Genomic DNA, 16,540 nt, shown 5'->3' on the forward strand with positions numbered 1-16,540 from the left:
GACTGTATTTATTTTATCATGCAATGCATTTGTCTTATGTTTTATGTGCATAAGATAACAGAAAAGCTTGCAGCACCACGACAGCAGATGCAAACAACTCAATAACAATCAATGTCATGGCAGATAAAATAGCACATTTTATATTTGTTAAAAATACTTAAGTGAAATATAGTAGAGTAGCTAGGCTACGTGTGCATGCTTAAATAGTAGTTATGCTTAGAACTTAAGACATAGTATTTTTAAGAAAGCAAGATGCCAAGCTATAACAGGATAAACTAACATGTCTTAATGAAATGCTATTCTCAGAGCAGAAGGATAGGCAAGACATGGTGAGTGTAAAAGAGTGAGCTTATGCTACATTAGTATGACACAAGAGTTGTGATACCACTGGGATGTTAGAAGAGTTTGCAAGTTACAGGAGATAAAGGGAATAGGCATAAAGAACAGTATTAAAGAAGATGATATCATCTTAACAGGTAAAAAGCGCCATGCTGTGTCACCCAATGCCACATGCAGGCCACATGGGAGAGTCCAACTCCAATCTGGGCTTTTCTGCTCCATTTCCCTCCACGAATCTTCCAATGGTGTACAGTTCATAAAGGTGAGTGGCACTGCTGAGGCGAAACAAGGCGTCCCTCCTGCCCCAGGCTGGCGTTGGAACTGGCACCATGATGCCACGAACTCGGCCCCTCCTGGAGGCCAAGTTCTTCCCATCCAAGATAATGCAGGAGGATTGGTACGACATGCTCTTCTGCCTGCGTGGCCGGTGCTTAGGGGTCAATCCCCAGAAGGCCCTAGGCCCAGGAAGGTGTGGAGAGGGGTATGTAGTCGGCTTCGGCATCGGTTCGCCTATGAGAAACTTCTCAGGTCTCACCTCGCGATACTGTTTTGCTTTCGCCAGGGGCACCACGTTGGATGTCCCTGACTTTGTCCTCTCCTCCAAGGCCACCCACAAGTGGTTGAAGATTGCCTCCAGATGGTCTGAGAGAGTGCCGCATATTCCAGGTGAATCAGGTTGGTATGGTTCCTGGCCTCGTGTCTCCAAGGCAAGTGCGTCCGCTATCTTGCTCCCTACCGTTTGGCAATCGCTGTGTGGTTGTGGAGCAGAACCCCTGTGGAGGGTAAGCCTGAGCGCTGGTGAGTATTGGCTGCAGTAGAGGTCGGGTCTGCTAAGGAGGTCGGCCGCAATTCAGCCTGCACGGCTCTGCTAAGGAGGTCGGCCATTACTCCTAGCCAGGGCTCGAGTCCTGCAGGAACGCGCGCCAATGGCATTCCTGTTGCTTCTGCAGCACTCAGGGGGCAGCAAAAAATGCCGCCCCCAAATGCCCCCCATGTTCCTCCTGTCATGGGGAGGTCCAAGAGGTGGCCCCAGGCTGGCGCCTATCTCCCTATCAGACGCGGCAAGGGAGCTGTCTTCTCTCTGCTCCCTTGCGCACCGTTTGCAGATTCCATGAGCCAGAATATTCCAGCTCCCGGCATCAGTAGACAGCCCGCGTGGCAGAGCGAGAAGATCAGAGAGAACACAGCTCGTTGCTGACCGGGAGACAGGTGCCCGCTGCACTGAAGCCCCACTGGACCCCACGGACAGGTCCACGCCATCTCTCCAGGTAGGGAGGCTGGGTGGACATTTTTAAATTTTTAAAATAATAATAATTTGTGTGTTTCTATGAGTGCCTGTGAGTGTGTGTCTGTGAGTGTGTGTGTCTGTGAGTGTGTGTGTCTGTGAGTGTGTGTGTTTGTGAGTGTGTGTGTGTGTGTGTGTCTGAGTATGTGTGTGTGAGTATGTGTGTGTGAGTGAGTGTATTTGTGTCTGTGTGTGTCTGTGTGTGTCTGTGAGCGTGTGTGTGTGTGCATGTGTGTGTGTATGAGTGTATGCATGTGTCTGTGAGTGTATGTGTGTGTCTGTGAGTGTGTGTGAGTGTATCTGTGTGTGTGCATGTCTGTGTATGAGTGTATGTGTGTGTCTGTGAGAGTGTGTCTAAGTGTGTACGTTTATATATGCATACTAGTGTATATTGTTATTTTTTTGGGGGGGGAGGGATCTTGGGTGAGTTCCGACACTTTATTCCCCAGGATTTGACCCCTGCTCCCAGCCAAAACCACACTAGGCCTCATGTATGCTGGACCATAGCCCCATGTCAGAGTTTCTCGTAATTTCCCCAACCAGTGCTCGGGGTATCCATGACACCACTTGGTGTGCTCCAGAGTCGAGTTTTGCTTGGTTTAGCTCGTTTTTTGAGTTATTACTTATTAAATAAAAGTCACCAAAGGTCACCCAGCCCCCTTACAACAACTAAAAGAGATGAAACTGTGCTGGTTGGTTAGTGCTGTGTTTTTGCTGTTCTGCGCTATTAAAATGTTTATTTGTGCTGCTTCGTTTTTTTAGTTATAACAGTTTGTTTTTTTACAGATTCTTTTTTTATTTTTTTATTTTTGCATGAGAGAGTGTTTTAATAAAAACAGGGCAGAACAATGATATAGCTAAATAGACCAACAAGCAATCAACAGTTAGACGTTAATAATGTTTCTGTCTCATCTTTCTGAAAGCATATACACTTTGGTTCAAATGAAATAATCTTCAGTCATTTCCACTGTAACTCTACCTTCATATCTTTGTGTAATTATTCCTTAACCCATTGGATTACTTTCCACACTGTATCCATATCATTCCAGCTACTGCTAATCTGAAGCATTTCTACCCTCTCCTTCCCTCACACACTTTCACTCAACACTTCTGAACAAGGGGTTAAGTAGAGAGTGGCAGAACTTGGGTGGGACAGAACCTGCCTTTATGGACATCTGGCAGCTCTCCTAAGACCCAGCAGCTATTTACTTACAAGTCTGATTTTCTAGAGGTCCGTGTGGTAAAGAAGTCCATTTTTACATCAATAACTTTGGTGTAATGATATAATAAAATATCCAAGTGCAACCCATGTGTGACACCATGAAACCAAAGGGTAGATTAGGGTGGTGTCCATCTACCATCCATTAATTTTACTCATGCAAATATATATTTCGCCCATAAACAAATTAGTTCTACTGTAAAAATGTTTTTAAAGGAACACTTCAGGCACCATAACAATTAAATGCAAATTAAGTTATGGTGTCAGGAGGTCCCTGGACACCTCCCCACCTCCAAGGGTTTGTGCATGTTTGGTTTTGAGATATTAAGCATTATATTTGGTCAAATTCCACCCAATTTCCACCAGACATTATTACATTTGAAAAATATTTATACCTTTTGTTCTGCTGCATTTTTGCTTCAAAAATTTATGTTTGTGCCTGTTTGGCTTTGGAAATATTAAGCATTATATTTCACCAAACACCGCCCACTTTGCATTCCAAGGTTATACATTTTAAGATCAAATATACCATTTGTGCCATTTTTGTTTTGGAGATATTAAGCATTATATATAATCATATTTCGCTCACTTTGCAATCCTTGTTATTAAACTTTAAAAGCACATGACATGCGCACTGTCGTATCACGACGTATCTATAACCATTTACCCAGACCCCAATAACCAGACACCAATTTCTACTGTTGGAATTATTTGTCCATGGCTTTATTAAATATATAATAAATTATAACAATTAGGGTCATTGACAACAACCATCACACAGAAACATAGAATTTGACGGCAGATAAGAATCATTCGACTCAGCTAGTCTGCCCAATTTTCTAAATACTTTCATTAGTCCCTGGCCTTATCTTATAGTTAGGATAGCCTTATGCCTATCCCACGCATGCTTAAACTCCTTTACTGTGTTCACCTCTACCACTTTAGCTAAGAGGCTATACAATGCATCCACTACCGTCTCAGTAAAGTAGTACTGCCTGATATTATTTTTAAACATTTGCCCCTCTAATTTAAGAGTATGTCCTCTTGTTGTGGTAGTTTTTTTTTTCTTTTAAATATAGTCTCCTCCTTTACTGTGTTGATTCCCTTTAAGTATTTAAATGTTTCTATAATATCCCCCCTGTCTAATCTTTCCTCCAAGTTATACATTTTAAGTTCCTTTAACCATTCCTTGTAGCCCTGCATTCCATGAACCAGTTTAGTAGCCCTTCTCTGAACTCTCTCTAAAGTATCAATATCCTTCTGGAGATACACTCTCCAGTACTGCGTACAATACTCCAAGTGAGGTCTCACCAGTGTTCTGTACAATGGCATGAGCACTTCCCTCTTCCTACTGCTAATACTTCTCCCTATACAACCAAGCATTCTGTTAGAATTTCCTGCTGCTCTATTACATGGTCTGTCTGCCTTTAAGTCATCAGAAATAATTACCACTAAATCCCTTTCCGCAGATGTTGAGGTTAGGAGGCTATCAAATATTCTGTACTCTGCCCTTGGGTTTTTACGTCCAAGATGCATTATCTTGCACTTATCCACATTAAATGTCAGTTGCCACAACTCTGATCATTTTTCTAGTTTACCTAAATCATTTGCCATTTGGATTATTCCTCCTGGAACATCAACCCTGTTACATATCTTAGTATCATTAGCAAAAAGATATACCTTACCATCAAGATCTTCTGCAATGTCACTAATAAAAATATTAAAGCGAATGGGTCCAAGAACAGATCCCTGAGGTACCCCACTGGTGACAAGCCCATGCTTTGAATATACTCCATTGACTACAACCCTCTGTTGCCTGTCACTCAGCCACTGCCTTCCCCATTCAACAATATTGGAATCCAAACTTAAAGATTACAGTTTATTAATTCTATGTGCAACAGTGACAAAAGCCTTACTAAACACTAGGTAAGCAATGTCTACTGCACCACCCTTATCTATTATTTTAGTTACCCAATCAGAAAAATCATTAAGATTAGTTTGGCATGATCTCCCTGAAGTAAATCCATGTTGTCTCTTATCTTGAAATCCATGTGATTTTAGATGTTCAACAATCCTATCCTTAAACATGGTTTCCATTACTTTCCCCACTAGGCTTACTGGCCTATAGTTGCCCGACTCCGCCCTACTACCTTTCTTGTGAATAGGCACACCGTTCGCTAACTTCCAATCTTCTGGGACTACTCCTGTTAACAATGATTGGTTAAATAAATCTGTTAATGGTTTTGCTAGTACACCACTAATCTCTTTTAATAACATCAGGTCCCATTGACTTATTTGTCTTTATTTTTGACAATTGAAATAGAGCCTCTTCCTCTGTAAACTCACATGTAACAAATAACTAATTTGTCCTTTTTTCTAACTGAGGCCCCTTTCCTTCATTTGCATCTGTAAATACTGAACAAAAATATTCATTAAGGCAATCAGCTATACCTCTATCCTCTTCTACATACATTCCTTCTTTTGTTTTTAATCTAACTAATCCTTGTTTTACTTTCCTTTTCTCATTTATGTATCTAAAAAAATGTTTGTCCTCCTTTTTTTACTGACTTGGCAATTTTATCTTCTGTGTGTGATTTGGTAGCTCGTATAACTTGCTCAGCCTCTTTCTGCCTAATCTTATTGATCTGTCTATCTTCCTCACTCTGTTTTTTTTTTAATATGATTACTAAATGCTAACTTTTTGTTCTTTTTGTTATATTTTGGCCACAGTACCACAGTGGCGAATTCCTTAATATTTTGCTTTTACTAACAAGTCTAATGCAATTTTATGTTGCCTTCAGCAGTGCAACTTTTAAATAATCCAATTTCTCTTGGACTCCATTTAAATTGCCCCAGTCTGATAATCCTTTACACATATTCTAATTTTAGAAAAATCTGTTTTTCTAAAGTCTAAAACTAATCTTATATTAAACCACACTGACTGAAGATTACTGGTTCCTAAACATTCACCTACAGTAATATCGCATACCAAATCTCCATTTGTTAACACTAAATCTAGTATGGCTTCTTTATGAGTTGGCTCCTCAATTACTTTTTTTTAGAGACAATCCCAGTAGGGAGTTTAGAATATTTATGCTCCTGGCACAAGCAGCTATTTTGGTTTTCCAGTTCACATCAGGAAGATTAAAGTAACATGAGGATGACTTCACCCTTAATTGTTATTTTAGCTATTTCCTCAACTAGTAGATTATCTAACTATTTTATTTGTCCTGGGAGTCTATAAATCACACCTACACGAGTTACTGTGTGATTACCAAATTCTAACGTAACCCAAATGGACCCTATGTTCGCATCACTAACCTTTATATAGATTTTATGCTATCCTTCACATTCTTGCCTTGCCTGTCTTTTCTATATAAAGAGTACCCTGGTATTTCTATGTACCAGTCAACTTTCTCATTATACTATGTCTCAGTAACAGCGACTAAATCTACATTATCAGTTGCCATTATTGCCACAAGTTCATGAATCTTATTCCCTAAACTAAATTTTTAACACACTTGCTATGTTCTTGTTTTGGGGGGCAATTGGATTGATGTTTCATCACCATTTTGCCCCTCCCTCCTAGTTTAAATACATCCTAGCAAAACCTCTGAACTGCTTACTGAGAACATTTGTTCCCTTTTGAGAAAGATAAAAAACATCTTTTTGTACAGTTTATTTACATTCCAAACAGAGCTATCATGAGAAATGAAGCCAAATCCTTGCTCCCGATCCCATTCAGCAAGCCACAAGTTAATACTCATCCGGCTGTCGTTCTGAGTGTTATGCACAGGCAGAACTTCAGAGAATGACAGTGTGGAAGAACATGCCATGTATCATTGACAAAAACATAAAAACCTTCCTTTACCTCTGAAACCTCATTACGAGCCAATTCATTTGTCCCAAGATGGACAAGTACATGCAATTTCCCTTCCTGCTTTGCTCGCTTAACAATATTACAAATACGTCTCCTTTCTCTGTGAGCAGTAGCTCCGGAAAGACATCTCACAAGACCACTATTGTCCAGCTCCACACCTCTTATGATAGAATCCCCCAACAACAACTGCTTTCTATTAGGCCTCACCATAGTCTCCAAGCATGTTTCCATAATACCACTACACTCTGTGCCTGGGCCTGTATCCACAACACCACTGCATTCAGTGCCTGAGCATGTCTCCATAACACCACTACACTTGGTGCCTGAGCCTGTCTTCATTACACCATTACACTCTGAAAGTGCTGAAAAGAATTCTGCAGAGCAACAGACTGTGCAATATGCCTTTTATCCACATCTCTAAGTTTACCAGATCCTACAGTAATCAATCTGCCATTCCTAGTACGTCTATGCGGCAGTGGCTTTGCAACAGTTCCAGCCTGAGTTTGTTTACCAGATAATTTACAAATCTCAGACTTCAAAAATACAATCTACTGTCGCAATATAGAGAACTGTCTACAGATTAGACAGCATCCAAATCTCCAAAAAGTGGAACGTGAAACAAATGCATAACAACTATTACACTGAACTAAGTCTGCCATTTTAATAAGGTGAATAATTTAAATAAAACAAATCTTAAATTGTATTTTTTTTGTCCTCCTGTATACCTCAAATAAGCTCCAGTTTATCTCCAGAATATCTCCAATCACACACTTAGAAGCAACAATCAAGCTATATTAGCCAGAATAATGACCACAGCCCCTATATAACTCCTAAAAGCGCTACCCACTTGGAATGTTTAACACTGGGGTGGGCCTATGCTTATTTGCAAACAATAGCTAATTAACCAACAATCAATAGCAAACACCTAGCTAATCAAATGCCTTACCAATTACCAACAGGAAATCAAACCTTGTGCAATCAGTAACCTTTTCCTATAGACGAATCTTACCTGTAGCATTACAAAGAAAAATCTTAGCAAACTCTTAGACCAAGGGTAGTCAACATTTTAATTCCTACCGCCCACTTTTGTATCTTTGTTGATGGTAACATTTCCTTACCGCCCACCAGTGCCCCAGTAACTAATTTTATAGCGCAAGTGCGATATTTTTATTTATTTTTTGAAAGGAGGGTTTTTTTTAAAACAAAATAAAAATGTACTTAAATGTATCTCTTTTTTTCTTTTTTTTCTCTATGTGTCTGTAAGGTGCTGTGTGTGTGTGTGTAGGGGGGCAGTGTGTGTGTGTGTGTAGGCAGGCAGTGTGTGTGTGTGTGTAGGCAGGCAGTGCGTGTGTGTGGAGAGGGGGCAGTGCGTGTGTGTTAAGGGGGGCAGTGCGTGTGTGTGGAAGGGGGCAGTGCATGTATGTGGAGGGGGACAGTGTGTGTGTGTGAAGGGTGCATAGGGACTATGCTGTGTGTAGGTGGGTGAGATGTGAAAATCTATCTTAATGTCTTTCCCTCCCTTCTTACCTTTTACCAGAGAGGGGGACATAATGCTCCAAGCACTGGTGGTTCAGTGATGGCATGTTCACTTTAGGCTGCAGCTACTCGGGCTGCAGGCTGACTCTCCTGTGAGCACAGCACTGTATCAGAGTGTTGGCATGGCAACGCGTGGCAACGCTCCAACCAGCCTGCGGGAGGAACACAGAGCCTCCCAGGCCCTTCCATCCCTCTAAGTGCCAGTGGGCCGGTGAAGGAGATCTTTGATCTCCTCACCAGCCCGAGATGGCTTACACAGTGGTGTATTTTGAATCTGTGCTGCCCTAGGCATGACAAAACTTGGGCACCCCCTAATTTAAATTTTCCCTACCCCTTCCTGTCAAAGCCACATCTCTTTCTCTTAAAGACTTACACACTTTGACTTCAGACATATATTCACTGATTTGACACAATCTGACAGACACACACACACACAAAATCACTCACTCACAGAGACTGACTGACAGACACTCACTGACAGACATGCACACACTCACTGACATACACACACACACACTCACTCACTCACAGACACACACTGACAGACACACACACTGACTGATAGACACGCACACACTCATTGACATACACACGCACACACACACACACACTCACAGACACACCCCCACAGTCACTGACAGACAGACACATACCCACTCCCAGGTACACACTGACAGACAGACCCACATTCACTGACAGACTCACAGACACACACACACATATTCACATATACATAAACATATTGACATACATACACACATTCACTAACAGACACACACACTCATTCACTCAGACACACTGATAGACAGATACACACACTCACACACTGACAGACAAACACACACACACACTGACAGACAGACACAGACACACACAATATTTGGTCACTACCAACTACAAGTAAAAACAATAAAAAGGGCTGTGCCACAGTCAATAATAAAAAGTCCAATTAAAAGGAAAAGTCCAACTGTTTTATCCTTACAAATGGTCTTAGGCGGTGAAGTCTTCTACTACTGTAGTGGTTCCACTTTATATAGAAGATAAAAAGAGAGAGAAGGACAACCAATGGTGCACCATTGGTTGTGAGTGTGACTTGGACTTTGTGTTCTACCTGTCACAGGGGACCAGGAGGTGGCTGATAAGTGGGCACTTATTCAATAAGGCAGAGTAGGCACCTGTTTACTTGGACAGTAAGTGCCAGCGGGTGCTTACTATGCCAAAATATACCGAGGAGAGTGGAGGCAGGCAATAAAGAATGATATTCTTCCAGTTTATTACTACCTTGCAAGCCCTGCGGTGATTGCTGAGAACTAGAAAATGAAGTCACTCTGGCCCCAAACTAAACAGCATGTAAGGGAGCACTGAGGAACCAAAAGAGCAGAAAAATTACCGGTGTCATTGGACCACAGGGAGAAGATCCCCACTGGACTCAGGTAGAAGACCCACACCAACTCTACCAGCCTACGAAAGTGATGCTAAGGAAATATACAGTGACAAAGTAGTCCCTACTTTGCCTCAGTATATCTGTTGACTGGGTTGAACTTCAGTGCAAATCCAACATAGACAAAATGAGTATTTCATAAAGATTATATCTTTATGAAATACAAATTTTTAGAGGGGGTGACAGTGCTATGTTAAACGACTAGGCCAACAAGAGATGCACAGGTATGCACACAGGGGCCAAAAGTCTCTTATTTTACATATTTTGCAAAATGTCAGGAAAACTATAGCAAAACATCTCAAAATAAAGATAATAAATAATCATTTATATATCAAAAACCAAAAGAGACAGAATGGACATTTCATGGCACAAATGCAGCACTAATCAACCAGCCCAGTTTCATGTCCTTGCACTTTTGTAGGCAGGCATGGTTACTTTAATAAAATAGTTAATGACTCAAAAACAAAAAAAAAAAGACACAGGACTGAGATTTAAATGGCACAAACGTTGTACTAATGGACAAGTCCGATTTCAACTCCTTGGGCTATCATCAGGGGCTGGGGTATTTATTGTGATATTTAAATCATTAATATTTTAGTAACTATAATGGATAGATACATTTATTTACATGACACAAAGAGGTGCTAACCCCAGGTAAAATTATCTGTGGCATAATAAAAAGTCCTCAGTAGGTGGGTGCACCACTTCCAAGTGCCAGAAGGTGGCGTCTACAGGAGTGAGAAAACCTAGAATCCACGATAGAAGATACCTCATACTCCTCCTGACCACTCACCACCACCGGAGGGGGAGGAACACAAGGAACAGTATATCTATTGCAGACAAGAGGTTTGAGTAAGGACACATTGGAAATCCCTAAAGATGCAGGAAGAGCCAGAGAGTAAGACACTGGATTGATCCTACGAAGCACTCTATGGGGACCAAGGAATATGGGGGCAAACTTCATGCTAGGGACCTTAAGCTTGATGTTGCGAGATGACAACCAAACCCGGTCCCCCACTTGGTACACCGGGTTTGCACTCCTACGCTTATCAGCAAAATGTTTGAAGCGTTCAGCAGCAGCCCCTAGAGCAGTTTGAACCTTAACCCAGGTATCCCGAATGGAGGCCAGACGTTCATCCAGAGCAGGAATGGCAGTATCAGAAAATACCGTAGGATGCCTACCATTATTGAGGCAAAAATGGACTGTGCCAGAGGAATCATGAACAGCATTGTTTCTAGCGAACTCGTCCCACGGGAGTAGTTCGGACCAATTGTCCTGTGTGCTATTAATAAAACAACGCAAATAAATTTCTAATGACTGGTTAGCCCTCTCAGCTGTACCATTGGTCTGTGGATGGTAGGAGGAGGAGAAGGAGAGATCAATCCCTAATTGTTTACTGAACGCCCTCCAGAACCTGAACACAAACTGAGAACCTCTATCAGACACAATATTGTGAGGGATGCCATGCAAACGGACAATTGCACGTATGAAAATTAGGAACAATTCTTGCGAAGATGGCAACTTCTTGAGAGGAATAAAGTGAGCCATCTTAGAAAATCGGCCTACAACCATGAGAATAGTAGTGAATCCAGCAGACAGGGCCGGACTGGGTATACAAAGCAGCCCTGGAAAAAAAAAATCTATGCCAGCCCCATAAGTCATTGCACCATATATTGCCGTATGTAATATGTAAGGCAATGTCTTGCCACCCCAGATGGTTGAGTAATATATATATATATATATATATATATATATATATATATAGCTTTTTCTAATATATAATATTGGTCCTTTTAATTTAATTATACATTAAGCATACTCACATGCAGTGTTTACATTGCTTCCTAGTGACACCTCTAGTGACAGTCACTCAGACAGTCACTAGAGGTGCTTCCTATGTCAGTGCTGCACAGCGTGATTGCACAGTGTGCAGCACCTACTATCAGGGCCTTTGCAGCAAATCCTATGGCAGAGCATTGGATTGGCTCAGATCATCATGCTTGATGATCTCAGCCATAGAGGCAGGGCCAGTCGAGGGGAGACCAGCACAGCGTGGGGAGAAAAAAAAAGGTGAGTAAAAACACTTTTTAAATACACACAGACACAGATACACCATGACACAGACACACAATGACACAGACACACACACGACACACACACAGGGCCGGCCTTAGGTGTTCAGACACCCTGTGCGAGCCCAACATATGGCGCCCCCCCCCCCCTTCAGCAAAACCACTGCCCCTTCTACAATAGCCCTGTTCCGCCTACTACAAAACCCTTCCACAAAACCCCCACCTCCCTTTCTACAAAAAGCCTGCCCTCCTTTTTACAAAACACCTGCCCCGTCTACATAACCCCTGCTCTCCCTTTAATACAACCCCTGCCCACCCTTCTACAAAGTTTTTTCTCCCCCTTTAACAAAACACATGCTATCATTATATATATCAACTATACAGCAATGTACACATAATATCACTAAAAACCTTCCCCCTCCACCAAAACCACTGCCACCCTCTACAAAAGCCCTGTACTCATTCTACATAAACCTCTGCTCCCCTTCTACTAAACTCCTGCTCCCCTTCTACTAAACTCCTGCTCCCCTTCTACTAAACCCCTGCCCCCTTCTACTAAACCCCTGCCCCCTTATACTAAACCCCTGCCCACCTTATACTAAATCCCTGTCCCCCTTATACTAAACTCCTGCCCCCTTATACTAAGCCCCTGCTCCCCTTATACTAAACCCCTGCCCCCTTATACTAAACTCCTGCCCACCTTATACTAAACCCCTGCCCACCTTATACTAAACCCCTGCCCCCTTATACTAAACTCCTGCCCCCTTATACTAAGCCCCTGCTCCCCTTATACTAAACCCCTGCCCCCCTATACTAAACCCCTGCCCCCTTATACTAAACCCCTGCCCCCTTATACTAAACCCCTGCCCCCTTATACTAAACCCCTGCCCACCTTATACTAAACCCCTGTCCCCCTTATACTAAACCCCTTCCCCCTTATACTAAACTCCTGCCCCCTTATACTAAGCCCCTGCTCCCCTTATACTAAACCCTTGCCCCCTTATACTAAACCCCTGCCCCCTTATACTAAACTCCTGCCCCTTATACTAAAACCCTGCCCCCTTATACTAAACCCCTGTCCCCCTTATACTAAACCCCTGCCTCCTTATACTAAACTCCTGCCCCCCTTATACTAAACCCCTGCCCCCTTATACTAAACTCCTGCCCCCCTTATACTAAACCCCTGCCCCCTTATACTAAACCCCTGCCCCCTTATACTAAACTCCTGCCCCCCTTATACTAAGCCCCTGCCCCCTTATACTAAACTCCTGTCCCCCTTATACTAAGCCCCTGCTCCCCTTATACTAAACCCTTGCCCCCTTATACTAAACCCCTGCCCCCTTATACTAAACTCCTGCCCCTTATACTAAACCCCTGCCCCCTTATACTAAACCCCTGTCCCCCTTATACTAAACCCCTGCCCCCTTATACTAAACTCCTGCCCCCTTTATACTAAACCCCTGCCCCCTTATACTAAACTCCTGCCCCCTTATACTAAACCCCTGCCCCCTTATACTAAACCCCTGCCCCCTTATACTAAACTCCTGCCCCCCTTATACTAAGCCCCTGCCCCCTTATACTAAACTCCTGTCCCCCTTATACTAAACCCCTGCCCCCTTATACTAAGCCCCTGTTCCCTCTACAAACCCCCTGCTCCCCCTTCAACAAAACCCATGCCCCCTCCACAAAATCCTTTCCCCTGCCACTTCACCAGAAATGCCTGCCCCCTCTTCTACAAAACCCCTTCCCTACACCAAAACCCTAACCCCTTCTATAAAACCTCTGCTCCTCCCTAAACCAAAACCCCTCCCCTTCTACAAAACCCCTTCCCCAAAATCCCAGCCAGAAAACCTCTGTTCCCCCTTCTGCAACCCCCCCCCCACACAAAAACAACAATCTATTTAATAAAATAAAAACAATAGTTACAACAAGAATAAGCAGACTCACATTAAATCTTGCTGCTCCCTGGACCCTCCTGACAGTGTCCCAGTCTGCCGACCTTGATACCAGCACTGACCTCCTCCCTCACACTCACTGTGCGGATCCTTCCGCTAATGACTGTGGAGGCGGAGCATGCTCTTCCTCCGTGCTCCTGACCTCCTTTCTCTCCCAGCCGCTGCTCTCTTCATAATTTGCAAGTCAAGTGCACAGCACAATGCACTTGACTTGCTCTGCACATGACTTGGGCCGGCCTGTGAGTGACTGAGTGCGAGCTGTGTCGGCCGCCCGGCGCCCCTGTTGCCATGGCGCCCTGTGCGGCCGCACAGCTCGCACACCCCTAAGGCCGTCCCTGCACACACACACAGACACACACACACACACCATGACACAGACACACACACACACCATGACACAGACACACACACGCCATGACACAGACACACACACACAATGACAGACACACACCATGACACAAACATACATACACACACACAATGACACAGACACACAATGACACAGACACACACACACCATGACACAGACACACACACCATGACACAGACACACACACACCATGACACAGACACACACACACCATGACACAGACACACACACCATGACACAGACACACACACCATGACACAGACACACACACCATGACACAGACACACACACCATGACACAAACACACATACACACACCATGACACAGACACACACACACACCATGACACAGACACGCACACACAATGACAGACACACACCATGACACAAACACACACACCATGACACAAACACACATATACACACCATGACACAGACACACACACACACACACACACAATGACACAGACACAGACACACACACACCATGACACAGACACACACACCATGACACATGCACACACACATACACTGACACTGACAGAATTACACATTTTACCTGTGGGTGACCGGCTGGGTGGGCTAGTGGCCGCAGGGTGAGGTCTTCTGCTGCCCGCTGGCTGAGGGAGGTCTGCTGCCCGCTGGCTGAGGGAGGTCTGCTGCCCGCTGGCTGAGGGAGGTCTGCTGCCAGCTGGCTGAGGGAGATCTGCTGCCCGCTGGCTGAGGGAGGTCTGCTGGCGGCCGCAGGGGGAGCAGGCTCTTCTGTCTCTGCTCCCCCGCCCTCGCATGCTAGAAAGAGACCGGCGCCGGAATATGACGTCATATTCCGGCCCCGGTCTCATTAAGCTGCGTGCAAGGGCGGGGGAGCAGAGACAGAAGAGCCTGCTCCCCCTGCGGCCGCCAGCAGACCTCCCTCAGCCAGCAGGCAGCAGACCCAGCTGTCTGCCCGGCCCCAGGCGCCGATGGCCCACCGGGAAATTTCCCGGTATCCCGGTGGGCCAGTCCGGCCCTGCCAGCAGAGCTAGGAAGCTCAACAATAAAGTCCATGGATAAGTGGGATCATGGAATCTCAGGAAAAGGAAGAGGCTGCAACAGGCGACAAGGAAGTACATGAGTCACCTTAGAAACTGCACACACAGAACATGCCTGCACATACTCCTTTACATCTTTCCTGAGTGAATCCCACCAAAATGATCTAGTGATCGCGGCAGTGGACTTATTGATGCCCAGGTGTCCAGCAGTTATATTGTCATGGAACACTTTCATGATATTAACCCTTTCACGTAGGGGAACAAACAGTTTATCACACGGTTTACCACTGGGCGCCTGAGGCAGTGAGAGGACAGTAGTAGCAATAATACACTCTGGTGGAATAATAGGAAATGTCACCTGTTCTGGAGCTGACTCATTATCAAATTGCCTGGATAAGGCATCAGCCTTGGTATTTTTAGAACCAGATCTATAAGTAATGAGGAAGTTAAAAAGTGAAAAGAACAGTGACCATCTAGCCTGTCTGGAAGACAAACGTTTGGCATCCCCTATATATGCCAGGTTTTTGTGGTCGGTTATGATCAACAGGGGGTCCTTGGAACCCTCCAAAAGATGTCACCACTCCTTGAGCGCAAGAATAATGGCCAACAGTTCTCTATTGCCAATATCGTAGTTGCGCTCAGCAGGAGACATCTTTCTGGAGAAGTAGCCACAAGGATGCAATGGTGTTCCCTGGCTTTCTTTCTGAGAGAGAACAGCCCCTACCCCTGTCTCGGATGCATCAACCTCCAATATAAAAGGTTTACTGGTGTCGGGGTGTTTTAGTATGTCCGCAGAGGCAAATCTTTGTTTAAGAGTCTCAAAAGCATTCACAGCCTCTTTGGAACATACCGTGCTACTAACCCCTTTGCGAGTCATATTAGTGATGGGGGCTATTACAGAAGAAAATCCCTTGATGAATCTTCTGTACTAGTTGGCAAAACCAATAAACCTTTGAATGGCTTTTAAACCAGAGGGTAATGGCCAGTGTAGTACGGCCTCTAGTTTTTTAGGATCCATTTGAAATCCCGATGCAGAGATGTTGTAACCCAAAAAGTGGACTTCAGGCTGGTCAAATATGCACTTTTCTAATTTACAATAAAGTTTATTTTTCAACAACGTCTGCAGAACCTGTTTCACATGGGAGTGGTGAGTTTGAAGATCAGGGGAATACACCAAAATATCGTCCAAATAAACCAAGACAAATTAGTAAATGAATTCCCTGAGTACATCATTTATAAAGTCTTGGAATACGGCCGGGGCGTTGCATAACCCAAATGGCATTACCAGATATTCATAGTGTCCACTACGGGTATTAAATGTCGTCTTCCACTCATGATTCTCTTTAATTCTAACCAAATTGTAAGCACTCCTAAGGTCAAGCATAGTAAATACTTTAGCTCCCTGAAGTCTA

General features: G+C 43.9%; 1 protein-coding gene across 1 annotated transcript in view; it reads left to right on the forward strand.

Annotated features, from left to right (window-relative positions):
• The window catches only part of LOC134586246 (CD109 antigen-like), a 322,921-nt gene that overhangs the window by 61,572 nt on the left and 244,809 nt on the right, over positions 1–16,540 (forward strand). The gene's annotated exons all lie outside the window — the stretch shown is intronic.

The sequence above is a fragment of the Pelobates fuscus genome, chromosome 2, assembly GCF_036172605.1.
Source record: "Pelobates fuscus isolate aPelFus1 chromosome 2, aPelFus1.pri, whole genome shotgun sequence".
Classification (NCBI taxonomy): Eukaryota; Metazoa; Chordata; class Amphibia; order Anura; family Pelobatidae; genus Pelobates; species Pelobates fuscus.